The sequence below is a fragment of the Ovis aries genome, chromosome 1 (assembly GCF_016772045.2).
Source record: "Ovis aries strain OAR_USU_Benz2616 breed Rambouillet chromosome 1, ARS-UI_Ramb_v3.0, whole genome shotgun sequence".
NCBI classification, from domain to species: Eukaryota; Metazoa; Chordata; class Mammalia; order Artiodactyla; family Bovidae; genus Ovis; species Ovis aries.
In genome coordinates, this window is record NC_056054.1 from 206076809 (window position 1) to 206090730 (window position 13922).

The following is a 13922-nucleotide window of genomic DNA, read 5'->3' on the forward strand; positions in this document are numbered from 1 at the left end:
TATAGCTCACCAGACTCCACTGTCCACGGAATTCTCCAAGCAAGAATACAGGAGTGGGTAGCCATTCCCTTCTCCAGGGCATCTTTCTGACCCAAGGATCAAACCCAGGTCTCCTGCATTGCAGGCAGATTCTTTACTGTCTGAGCCACCAGGGAAGAATTCATGGAGTTGGGATGCAAAAACAGGTTGAGGCTCTTCTTTCTGTTCCTCCAAGTCACCAAGCTTGTGCCTGCTTCACAGCCTTTGCACTTTCTGTTTCCTCATTTGAACTTAAGATGCTCATTCCCTCGCTGCATTCAATGCCATCCTTCAAGGAGGGTATCTCCATCAGAGTTTATTACAATACTGTCTTCCTACCCTGGTGGCTCAGATGGTAAAGAATTTGCCTGCAATGCAGGAGACCTGGGTTCAATTCCTGGTTTGAGAGGACCCCTTGGAGGAGGGCATGGCAACCAACTCCAGTATTCTTGCCTAAGAATCCCCATGGACTGAGGAGAGTGGTGGGGTACAGTCCATGGGGTCACAACGAGTCAAACATGACTGAGTGACTAAGCACAGTCTTCTCACCTGCCCTCAACCCTTTATCTTGACTGAATTTTTCCTCAACACTTACCAATACCTGAAATTCTATTCCATGTTTATTTAATTGTCGTCTATTTCTTCTGCTGGAAAAGTGTGAAAGTGTTAGTCACTCAGTCATGTCCAACTCTTTGTGAACCCTGCCAGGTTCCTCTGTCCATGGAATTCTCCAGGCAAAAATACTGGCATGGATAGCAATTCCCTTCTCCAGAGGATCTTTCCAACTCAGGGACTAAACTCGGTTCTTCTGTATTGAGGGCAGATTGAACTCAGGTCTTCTGCTTTGTGGGCAGATTCTTTACATCTGAGCTACCAGGGAAACCCTTCTTGCTAGAAAGTAAGCTCCATAAAGACAGGGACCTCATTCATTCTGCTTCCCCAGCACCTAGAGGAGAAAATGTTTAATCTCAGATGTTTAATAAATAATAAGCAAATGAATGAATAATATATATATGTGAAATAATGATACTAGGGCCACAGTTATTAACACTGTGCATTCCTTAGACTGCCATCCTTATATTGATTTTAATCACTAAGAACATTTTCAGCATTACATTAGGATTCTTATAAAGATTAAAGCTAAATGACATATTCAAAGAAACTGTAGAAACATGAACCATTCTTTAAAATTTTGCTTAGAATAACTTTCCAAGACTGCTGAGAAAACTTTAAAATGTAAACCTGATCTTGTCACCAGTCAGCCCTATTCTTCAATGGCTGCCATTGCCCAGGTGATACTTAAAAGAGTTCCACTCTGAAGGACCCTCAGAATCTCTTCAGAGCTCTTGCCATCTCCTGTTCCCCATCATAGCTCCTTTCACTCTCAAAAGTGTCCTGGTTTGAGTAATGATATATATGCTCATCCTACGTACATACTCCTTTCCTGCAGGGGCTCCACTCCAATTGGGCTTCCCTGGTGGTTCAGATGGTAAAGAATCTGCCTGCAGTGCGCAAGACCTGGGTTCAACCCCCAAGTCAGGAAGATCATCTGGAGAAGAAAATGGCTACCCAATCCAGTATTCTTGCCTGGAGAATTCCACAGACGGAGGAGCCTGGCAGGCTACAGTCCATGGGGTCATAAAGGATTGAACACAATTGAGCAACTAACACTTTCACTCCAACCAGACCCATCTACCAGCAGGTATCCAAATGGCAGACTCTTTCATATCTTCCTTTGAGCAATTTTCCCTCAGCCTAGGATATCCTTCATTCTTCCAGATACCAGCTCTAATATCAGCTCCTCCAGAAAGGCTTTCCCAGAATTTTCCTCCTGCCTAATAAAGATTAGGCAACCCACACAGCCAGAGCTACTTTGGAATTGCCTGAGGAGCTTTTGGAAATACAGATTTCTAGACCACCTAATGCCAGGAGGGGTGGGGCCCAGGAAATCAGTTTGCCCCGCCTAACTGTTCCCACCTCATCTCTGCATATTTCCACAGGTATCCCTGTTATCACCAATTTACCTATCTGTTTCCTTCACTATTAATTCCTTGAGGGCAGGACCTATGACCCTCCCCTCTAGTGTGTCTCCATTGACTGGAATGGGCACTTGATCAAGGATACATTAACACATGAATAATAGTGGCAACCGTTTACAGAGCCCCTACTATGGACCAGGCGCTATTCTGTGTTTTTTGTGTGTTAACTCATTATTTCAGAAAAAAAAATTTAACCCTTAGCATTATAATAGCCTGAATGACAAAGGGTATTAGGGACATTAAGTTACTAAAAATTAACTCTGGAGAGTATGGAGTGTGACATCCAAATTAATCTTTTCAGTAAACATTTAAAGACAGAATACCTCTGAAAGTCTTCTATAGGCCTGTGCACACTGAAGAGTGTTGATCATTTCCTAGGTGAACATCCAATGTAGCTTGAGGGGGACTTCGTGAGGATGGCAGGGAAATATCTACAACCTCATCCCCACTTCCTGACTGCTTTGTGCTTGATCAGCAGATGCACCTTCAAGTGTTTTATCTTCTATTTCTGACCTCTTCGACAGAAACAGCTTCCACGGGGCTGGGGAAGAGAACGAGGATGGAACTTCATTCTTTCAGTCTACATCTTTCAGCTTCAAAATTTAGCATTCTCTGTGTATATCCTATAAAAATTAAGGAGAGCTTAAGAAGGGCCTGAAAAGAGCTTAATGTGTTTTAAATGTACAGCTCTGGTAACAGTATCAGATTATGGATTTCCAAATGGCAGCCACAACCATGATTTAGAACAGATGGTCAAACCACAGGCAACAGAATCAACAGAATTTTCTGTCATTCCCAAGAGGCTAACAGAATCCAAGAGAAGTATCTGACATCACTTAAATTGGTAAACAGCTCAAAACAATCTTAATTAACAGTTTGCTGGAGCACTTAATGACAGAGAGCATGCCTCAGTAGAAATTGGTATTCTTAGGCATCGATCATGTGTTATTAACCACATAGGAAGATAGTCTAAAGCCCTGGGAAAAACAATCAAAATTAGGAATTAAGAAATCTTAGTTTGGGCTCTGACACTGGGTGACCTTGGGTACTAATTTGAACTTTCTGAACCTATTTCCTTGTCTGTAAAATGACATGAGTTGCCTTCTCTTAGCTGTAAATGTGAACCCAAACTAATCAGGGAATAGGAAGGATTTACCATAAAAAAGCAAAACAGGAATCACAAAAACACTTTAGATTACAATGAAGTAAAATTCATCTCTCAATATACAAAGAGACTACAGTAGGTGGAAGTTTACAATTATTGTTTATTTTGCTTATCATAGTTATTATGGCAGAGAATATTATTTTACTAGAAATATTAATGCTTGCAGCAGAGCAAATCAGACTGTCTATGGGTAAGGAGCCTTTCTTAAATCAACAAAATCATGTAACATTGTCAGTTAAGAAATGTTGAGCTATTTTTTATATAGTCATCTTCAGTTCTCCATGTCTTCTGGAATTGGCTTTGAAAAGAATGGTTAATCTTTTCAGCATTGCTTGTTATCCAGTGCAAGAAATTCTGATAAGGAAAGACTTCACAATGAGCCTCAGCAAGTAAGCAAAAAAAGTTTCAGCCTGAAATAATCCAGAACTAGTTAGGTCTAGATGCCAATAGGCAAATTTACTCTGATTTTTTTTTGCACCCTACCTATGTTTCTTTGACCAAAAAAAAAAAAAAAGTTTAAGGACTGTGTTCAACTTCTTATGGAAAGTTATATTAGTCATGTATTTTGTAAAATGATGGAAGAAGAGAGGAGAGAGCTTGAAGAGAAGGGACAGAGTAGTAGGGGAAGGGGACAGAATTAAGCTGCTGGGAAGGGAGCCCACTGCCTCTCAAGTTACCATTTGTAAACCCTTTACCCAGTTCTGTTTGGGCTATTGTCCTGGGTAAATCATCCATTGAAAATCAAGCTCCTCAGCTCATTATATATTCTTCATTTGAGGTGACCAGAACTATTTCCTGAAACCTGGTTTGGGTGCTAATTACCTGCCCAAACACCTTGCAAATATCTCTGTGTATTTGTCATAGGAAAATTTCACTTTTTAAAATTTTTCTTAAATAGAGCACACTTATTCCAAGTTCCCCTTTCAACTTCCTAGTCATGACACTACCACCGCCTACACAGAAGAGACTTCTGCTACTTTGGTTACTGTGAAGGGACCCTCCTACCTCCTCAGTTACCCTAAGGCATAGCTTGCAGCTCTGACTCATCTGTGGAGAAATGTTTACCGAAGTCAGCCACATATTTTTATACAGAGAAGTAAACTCCTTTTCCCTCCTCAGGCTTCTCTCCCTCTCTCTGCAAGGAGGCAAGAGCCCCCTCCTGCAAATAACCAAAGAACCCTGTACAAAATAGACTTGCCCTCACAGACAGTTTTTTCTCTTTAGATTTTAAAATAACTGTTTCTGTCAGCCTACCTCCTCTCCTAACCCTCAGAAGGTAGGGGGGGTGGGGGGGGGAGGAAACATGTCAAACTCATAGCATTTGTCTTACCATTGTGATAGGATAACATTTCTATCAATTTTGAAACTGAATTTAAAAAAATTTATTTTACTGGGGAAAATGTTCATTTATTATCTCTAATTGATTCAGTACAAAATTGTGTTGCCTTTTCTTTCCCTTCCACATCTAAATAAATTTATGTCCAAAAGCATGAATGTAGGTGTCATCTTCAAGAAAAATAAGTAAAGCCAGAAAAACACGAAACATAACCAAACCAATAAAACCAGTATAAGTCACTATTCTAAATACACATACTTCAATCCCTGGAAAAGAACTGGAAGATAGGGAACACTGCATCCTGACTACACAAGATTTTTTTTTTTCTTCCCATTTTCCTTAAGAAAGCTGAAGGTGAGGGCTGTCTCTATGTGGCACTGTGGTATAAGTGACTGCTGTTGTGGAGGAGAAAAGCCCATGAAGCTTAAAAATTTTGCAAGGAGAAAACAATCCTCCTGCAGACCACAGTAAATAAAATAACAGCAGTGGGGTGATTTGCAACCATGTAACGGGGCTTTTGTCCGGGTCTATTTCTCTAGGCCTTGAGGGTTTCTGTGTTCCTTCTCCACAGGATCTCAGTGTTGCGCCCCTCCATCACAAAGGCCCAGGGCTTGAGCCCCTCCTCCAGCTGTTCACCCCCAATCTTGCCCATGCTGAGGCTTACTTACAGCAGGCTGAAGAGTTTCAGTGGGGTGCAGGGCACTGCAATTTAGGATTTCTGCAGTACAGGGTGAATTTTCAAGAGTGTGTCAGAGAGGGGAGCCAGACTTAAAAATAGCCTTTACTCATCCTATTAACCATTTCATTGCTGAACTAATTTCTAAGGCCAGACGAGCAGGGTTGTTGTTGTTTTTTCCTCTCTCTCTCTCTCTCTCTCTCTAGCAAACACCAAAATTGCTACAGCTGCCTCTAGTCATTTGTATAAAGGCAACACTTCACCATGTCTTGGATAACAGCTGAATAGATGTTTTGAGTCGTTACAGAAAAAACTATTAAAAAACCGTTGTATTGTATACGACATGTTTGAAGGTGGGAAAGAAGGGAAGGGATTAGAGAAGTAGAGGGAAGATGGAGAGTGAAAGAAAGGAGAAGGAAAAGAGAAGTCTTGGTGAATAGAGGAGTGAAGCCTCTTGTTCTGATTTGTATTGATCTTATTTAAGTATGGGGAGAACTGATGAGTCTGTGATTATTTAAATGACCATGAAACCTGTGCATTCAGAGAGATAAATGAAGTTATGTAATGACCTTCTAAGTAATATCAAAGGACCATAAAAGGACAAGGAGGAGGGGCATCATTGTAGAATAATATTTACATCATACAGTGTACCATAGGCAAAGGCAAACGGGGTTGAAGAATTTCCAGGGAAACAAGAGCCTAAATTCAATACTTTACAGCCCTGATCCATCTAAGTTATTGAAGCAATAACTGTTTCTATTTTGTATTTTAGCAAGGAAAAGGTTGATTTTTTTTTTTTTGGTTGGGGGGAGCAGTTGTGAGTAGTTTGAACAGCAAGTAAAGCTTCAGAAATGCAATAACACAGAATATACCATCAATGGACAAACTGAGTCATAGGATGAGAACTGCTGCTGCTGCTAAGTCGCTTCAGTAGTGTCAGACTCTGTGCGACCCCATAGACGGTAGCCCACCAGGCTCCCCTGTCCCTGGGATTCTCCAGGCAAGAACACTGGAGTGGGTTGCTATTGCCTTCTCCAATGCATGAAAGTGAAAAGTGAAAGTAAAGTCTCTCAGTCGTGTCCAACTCTTCAAGACCCCATGGACTGCAGCCCACCAGGCTTCTCCGTCCACGGGATTTTCCAGGCAAGAGTACTGGAGTGGGGTGCCATTGCCTTCTTCAGGGGATCTTCCCCACCCAGGAATCGAACCCACAACTCCTGAATTATGCACGAATTTACCACTGAGCCACCAGGGAAACCCCTGATGTTGTTTAATGAGTTCTAATTAGCTGATTCCATCATTTGTAACTTTAGTGAACATTCACGTTTAATAAGCTATTGCAGCTAAGAGGAGAAGTCTCAACTATGGACTCTGACAAACCTGGTTTTCAATCCTAGTTCTCCCACTTATTAGTTGTCTAGTTCAAGAAAAATTGTCTCTAGGCCTTGGTTTTCTAATCTGTAAAATGGGCACAATATCATCTGACTCCTGAGATTGCTGTGAAGGTTAAATAAGATAATAAATGGAAGGCACCTGGTTGTATTTGGGCAGGTGCCCAATCAAAGTAGCTATTATCATTCATCCCATTACTCTAAAACGGTAACAGAAAGTCTTAACGAAATTAGGAACCCCAGAAAATATAAACCTAATTTAAAAAAAAGAAAAACCTAAACCCTTCAATGGAGAAGGCAATGGAACCCCACTCCAGTACTCTTGCCTGGAAAATCCCATGGATGGAGGAGGCTGCAGTCCATGGGGTCGCGAAGAGCCGGACACGACTGAGCGACTTCACTTTGACTTTTCACTTTCATGCATTGGAGAAGGAAATGGCAACCTACTCCAGTATTCTTGCTTAGAGAATCCCAGGGATGTGGGAGCCTGGTGGGCTGCCGTCTATGGGGTCGCACAGTCAGACATGACTGAAGTGACTCAGCAGCAGCAAACCCTTCAAACCATAAAGTTTCTGATCATGAATTATCATTAATCAAGCTCTGCTACAAATACCATTGACAGATTTTTTAAAAAAGACACTACTTAAATTTTAATATCAGATGAACAACAAATATTTTTAGTATTATAAGATGTCCCATGCAATATTGTACTTAAAAAATAATTTGTTGCTCATCTAAAATTCAAATTTAACTGATTGTCCTCTTTTTTATTTACCACATCAGACAACCTAACTGCAAACAGTAGAGACCTGAGTTTATTTAATTCCCACTTTCTTTAGCCCAGGTCCCTACTCTGCTAACAGGAAAGAAATCTTTATTTCAAAAAGTTTAAAATAAATCAAGAGATTAATAAATTAACATTATTAGAAGTTTTCAAATATCCAGAACTTTAGCTTTTCAATATAAGAGGAAAAAACAGCTGCCTTTTTTTTTTTTTTCATTTTATAGTGTAGCCATTGGCTTTTGGTTTTTAATAATCTCTCACACAAACCATGGCAATGTGCAGTTTCCAGGCTCCCTTGGCCAGTTCTGAATTTTGTTTTGTTTTGCCTTTCCTCTTTCTCCAGTGCAGGGCTCCATGGAAACTTGATTACGCAGACAGACCTGTGGAACTGAGAGTAAACTGACAAATAAGACACCCAAATTGAGATGCTTTGTCAAAAAGAATGGTCCTTTCCAGTAAAGTGGTATTGTGTAGTAAGGCAAGATGTATGTCCAGGAAATGTTCAGGTCAACCAAGTAAGTGTAAAGGGGTGCAGTGAACATGTTTATGACATTTTGCATTTGCTTGATTAACTCTTGGTATTCCTTCGTTGGTTTATATTTTCCAAATAGGGTGACAGGGTGATAGCCTCCCACAGTTTAATGAAATCAGAAACTTACATTAACAATGAAATTAATACTTGAAGCTTGAGCTTTGAGCTCTTAATTTTGTGAGATACTACCTATGTATGGAGAATATTAATATCTGATTTAACTTTGTCAACAAAAGACACCATGCTAAAATTTGCTTTCACACATATATACTTGGCTTTGTGGTAACATGGTTGATAAGATGCATGCTTACATATAAATTCAGGTATATTGTTCACTAACATGTAAAAAGAAAAATGGTTTCAAAAGTAATTTTATTTTACTGTTTAAAAATGTTAAAAAGTTCAAAAGTGGCAGTTTTTACCTCTGTTAAGTTCCCTTATCCACCACTGACACAGATATGTTCTCTTAATTTTTATAATAATTTTATGATATCCCAATATTTATTTAAAATGTGCAAATCTCTTTAATTACTTCCAAATAAATGGTAAGAACTGGTTGGTTTTAAAAACTCTTTGTAGATATTATTATCCCATCAAAATCCATATTTCATCTTAATTTAGAATTTAAAACAATGAAACAAAAAAAAGAAAAAGAATTGCGAAAGCAAACAAAAAGCCAAAAGAGCATTAGAACTCCGCATTTTCCTTTGAAGGGCAGAGAAAAATCATGGGTAATTCGGGCGAGCTGATTTCTAGAGGACTCCAGCCATCAGAATGACTTTGTTGGGAGCAGCCGCCCAACGGTCCTGGCCATTACATGTCAATCTGTCAAACCAACAAACAAAAACACCACAGGCTTTAGCACAAATGGCATATGACAAATGCAGATGTGCCTCTGAAAAGAATCCTTTGCTTTTAAAACACCTGCAAGAATTCCAAAACAACTGGCAAGCCTTCCACTCTGCTATAGCCACTTTCCTGACCCTGAGTTCGGAGTGGTAAAGACAAAAATGCCTAGAATGTACAGTCTTCCATTCCTGTTTGGAAGAGCAGTGGGGGGCTGATGAGGAGCTAGTACAGTGTTGATATCACAATGCTGTGCACCTGCTTTGGATGTAAAAAGAAAGGGTTTATTACAGAAACTGCAGCATTTTTCATCTTCTCATTAAGTAGCCGTGAGCAAATTCAAGTGTGTCTCCTTTTTATTAGGTTAACCCATCCTGAATTAAAAGGGCTTCTTGAGAATTTTTTTCCCTTTTCTTCCCCAACAAGTATATTGTCTTCCTTTCACAATTAAATTGCCTCCTACATTTTGGTTTAGGCCGATGAGTCATTTGTAGTACTGTTGCAAAAGATAATTTCTTAGACACTTAACAACCAAAACATAAAATTTAGTTTTACATTTTTATAGATTTGTCTTTAACTTTAAAGACAAGCATCCACCAAACATTTCTCTATTCAATGAACACTTTTATGTCTAAAAACTATGTTACCAAAAAAACTCATCCCCAGAGAGTATTTCTTCTGTGTGTTTCAGTTGGTGTCTTGTGAAACGGCATCCTTATGAAACTAGTACTGTGAAACCGTGGCTAATAGAAATATCTTTAAGGTTATCAGCTGGTAGAGGAAAATGTCCCTTGACCCAGTAATTTTGTTTGCCAGAGGCAATTTGATAGTATTTTTCATTTCTTCCTTAATAACAGTCTGTTATAATATGTATACCTAGTTACCAAATAGATCTCTTGGGTTAGTAGTCCAGCTATAAATAGAGAGAGGGCACTACTCTGTTATCAGAAAGAATGTCAGCGAGAGCAGGCTGCCCAGTAGCAAATTACAAAGTTTTGGCTCCCAAGAATGAGATGCGTTGTTTGCTCTTGCACACTGCAGCTGCCTCCCCACCCCACCCCCCTTTTTGGTGGTTTATTACACACAAGCTACTAATGAATGGGAGCCGCTGTTTTACAGTACACCACACTTACAGGACTTATCTCTAGGCCTACCACAGATTTGACTGATCAACAGCAGGGCACCGCCATCATAATTCTTCCTAGAAACAGGAGTATAAAAAGGGGTTTGTTGGAGGTTGGCTGGATCTGCAGAGAATCCTGCCCGCAGGGCCTGCCGATGCCATCACTAGCTGTTATGGTCTTTGGCCTAATAAGGTACAGAAACAAAGATTGTTCACTTATTCAAGAAGACTAAAGCACTAGAATGATGGAAAGTAGAGGCAGTAGGGCACACATCCAAGTGGGATTAAGGCCACAAGTGCAACTTTATAGGGCTGTCTGGGTGGCAGAATAAGGATCTGCAGCTGAAAATCCAGTTCAAACATAATTTATTATATGTCATTCATAGTTAGCGGTGGCTGTCATTAGTGGTTAAATTGTTCCCTTGTATCCTACTGAGTTTGATAAGTATTTTTGTAAGCTGCTTATACCTTATCATAATTCAGAAACAGAGGCAGAACGTAAACAACAGATGGATAAATAAACATACTTCATGCTAAGAAATATATCTGGAAAAGGCCACGGTGCTTCATTTTTTATCCGCTCTCTACTATAAGTCACACTATGTCCTTCACATTTCTAAATGCTGGCATTGCAGTAAAAGGACACATTTAGCATCTCCGAGGCTTTCTCAAACTTTCAGATAAACACCAATAAGATGAATTCACCTATTGCCCAACAAAATTAACACACAAACCATGTTTTATATAGGAGGAAAACTTCAACTTGGAGAAGTCATTGTCCCAGGCTTAAAGACAGTGAATGACCTAGTTGAGAATAAAATTCTGAAGTTAAATACTGTTGGAATTAGAAAGTCGACTTATGAGAAGGGTATTTCCACAATGAGCTCTATACACTTTGAAGTCATTGTACAATAGTTTCTTGTCTGAGAGAGGAATATACTTGGCTAATGCTTCATTGTATTATTAATGGACTATATGTTCTAAGAGTACAATAATTTAAAGTCAGTTTCATATTTGTAATTAATGAAGGTTTGATTATCTTATTTAATAGAGTGTGATAGGTTATAGATTTGGGGTATGGGAGGTATAAAGTATTAATATCAGTCATACTAATGCCAGATCAGAGTTAATCAAATGTGTCCCATCTCAGAAGACGAGAGGTCAATATGGCTGTTTTTTCAAATAATATTTTTCCAAATAGTCAAATAGCAAGTCATCCTTTATACTCCCTCTTCCGCCACTATGTTTTATTTATCCTGATTTCAAACCATTTACGCTTTTAAGATTAGGGTCATAAATTCAGTATTATCTGTAGTACTTAGGACCTCACCAGGTTTATATTTCAGTCAGTCTTTTAGTACATTCTCTTATATCTCTCTGTTCATACCCGCTTTGCAGCACATTAACTTATGCTTTGTGCTTATTCCAGAAAGCAGAACTGTCTTATTATGACATTAGGGCCACAATGTCTGTGAAACTATTTTAAGTCAAATGGGAAAATTTGAGATACAACAGTGTGAAACTGTGTTAAACTAGTTCTCTGAACTCTGTTACTTATTAGCTGTTTGACCTTATGCAGTTGACTAAATTTCTCTGAGCCTCATTTTGATCATGTATAAAATGGGAATGCCTATATCCCTGCCCTTTCTGCATCTCTTGTTTTATACTCAAGGACAAGATATGAGTAGTGGCTTTGAAGCAGAAATACCTGGAAACAACCTAAATGGCCATCAATAGGACAATGGTGAAAGAAATTCTGATTGAACACCCCTGTGGGATATTAGGCAGCAGTTACAAAGAGTGAACTAGATTGACCTGTGTTATAAGAATGTTTTCCCTGACATATTATGAAGTGAGAAAAACATCACAAAGTCTCATTCGTTTTTAAAAAATTAGTATATGTGTAGTCATAAGAAGAAGAGTAGTTAACTACACATAAAATGGTTACTGTGTGCCAAGCACTGCTCTAAGCAGTTCATATATAAACTCGCTTAGTCCTTGCAATAACCCAATGCAATTGTACTATTGTCATCTTCAATTTAATAGATGAGAAAACTCAGGTGAGATCAGATATGGGGTGACTAGTAGAGTTTGAACCAAAACCTTGACTCTCTAGATATAGAATCTATGTTCTTCATTTTCTGTTTGCCTATCAATCTATCAACTCCCTATCATCTTTCTGCCTATCTTTCCGCCCATCCTTTCACCCATCCAGCTATCATCCATCTATCTTTCTATCTGAGATCTGGAAGGTTATATACTTTTGGAGAAGTGACAAGGGACACTTTCACTTTTTATCCTACACAACACTTTCACTTCTATAAACCTGTGTATTGTTTGCCATTCCATAGCCAAGTTTAGAAGTACAGTACTGGGGAGATCTGATATAAAGGAAAAGCTTTAAAGCAAGTGGTCCTTAAGTGGGCACTAAAAGCAATGTCAATAATTTACTTTGGGTGGGGCCTTAAATATGAATATTGTTTGTATCTTTGAGATGGGGGGTGGGTATGACACTTTTCCTTTTAATTGCAACATCTTTTTTATTTCTATAGCACCTACATAATGCCTTGTCCCCTCTGAGCACTCAAAAGTTTTGTTTCCTGACCAAAAGGAGACTATATGTGAAGGATTTCTGTTAGAGCAGGACTATAATTTGGGGGTATGTAGAAGGGCAAAGTTAAATTGAAATTAAATAGATGATTCTGGACAATTAACCAGCGCTTTATCCAACTTGATTAAACAGCCACAGATAAGAATAAAAGTTTCTTTTGCCCACTCTTTCGCCCTCACCAGGTACTTCCCTGGTGGCTCAGATGGTAAAGCATCTGTTTACCATGCAGGAGACCCGGGTTCAGTCCCTGGGTTGCGAAGATCTCCTGGAGAAGGAAATGGCAACCCACTCCAGTACTCTTGCCTGGAAAATCCCATGGACGGAGGAGCCTGGTAGGCTACAGTCCATGGGGTGGCAAAGAGCCGGACACGACTGAGCGACTTCACTTCACTTTGCCCTCACTGGCTTCCCTGCTGGCTCAGCTGGTAAAGAATCTGCCTGCAGTGCGGAAGACCTGGGTTCCATCCCGAGGTTGGGAAAATCCCCTGAGAAGGGAATGGCTACCCATTCCAGTATTCTGGCCTGGAGAATTCCATGGACTATACAGTCTATGGGATCACAAATAATCAGACACGACTGAATGACTTTCACTTTGCCCTCACAAAACCTCACACCCGTCCTCATTATTTACCTCATATTTTACTCGAGTTTGGTGTTTACATTTTCTTCTTAAAATATTTCTAAGCTTTGGAGCTGAGATTTAATTTCCACTTGACTTGAGGTTTCATGTTAGGAAGATTGACACAACAAACATTCCATTCTTGGACTGTTGTGCACTACATCACCAAAAACATTTGTATTAGTGTATTATTTTGATTATTGCAGGATGAGTATGAGGTTGCTAGAATGTATTCACTGAGCTTTTATTCCTTGCTTCTGTGTCTTTTAGTATCTTTTTATCAGAGATTTTGAGTTTGTTTATACAACTGGCTGAGACTTCCTGATTTCAAAATATCTCCAGTGTTCTTGCCTGGAGAATCCCAGGGACAGGAGAGCATGGTGGGCTGCCATCTATGGGGTTGCACAGAGTCCGACACGACTGAAGAGACTTAGCGGCGGCGGCGACAGTAGCCTTTTAAACATATTTAAATGTATTTCTAAACTTTCATTCACTTATACAAGCATGAATGTAGAACTTCTGAATGGAGAATTCAAAAAACGATTTTTTTCCTCTCAAGCTGAAGATTCACTGACTTAAAAATAATACATTTGGGCACTTCCCTGGTGGCCCAGTGGCTAAGACTCCAAGCTCCCAATGCAGGAGCCTGGGTTTGATGCCTGGTCAGGGAACTAGATCCCACATGCTGCAACTAAATATCCCAAAAGCCACAACTAAGACCTGGTGCGGCCAAATAAATAAATAAATATTAAAAGTAATAACAATACATTTTAAGATGCAGT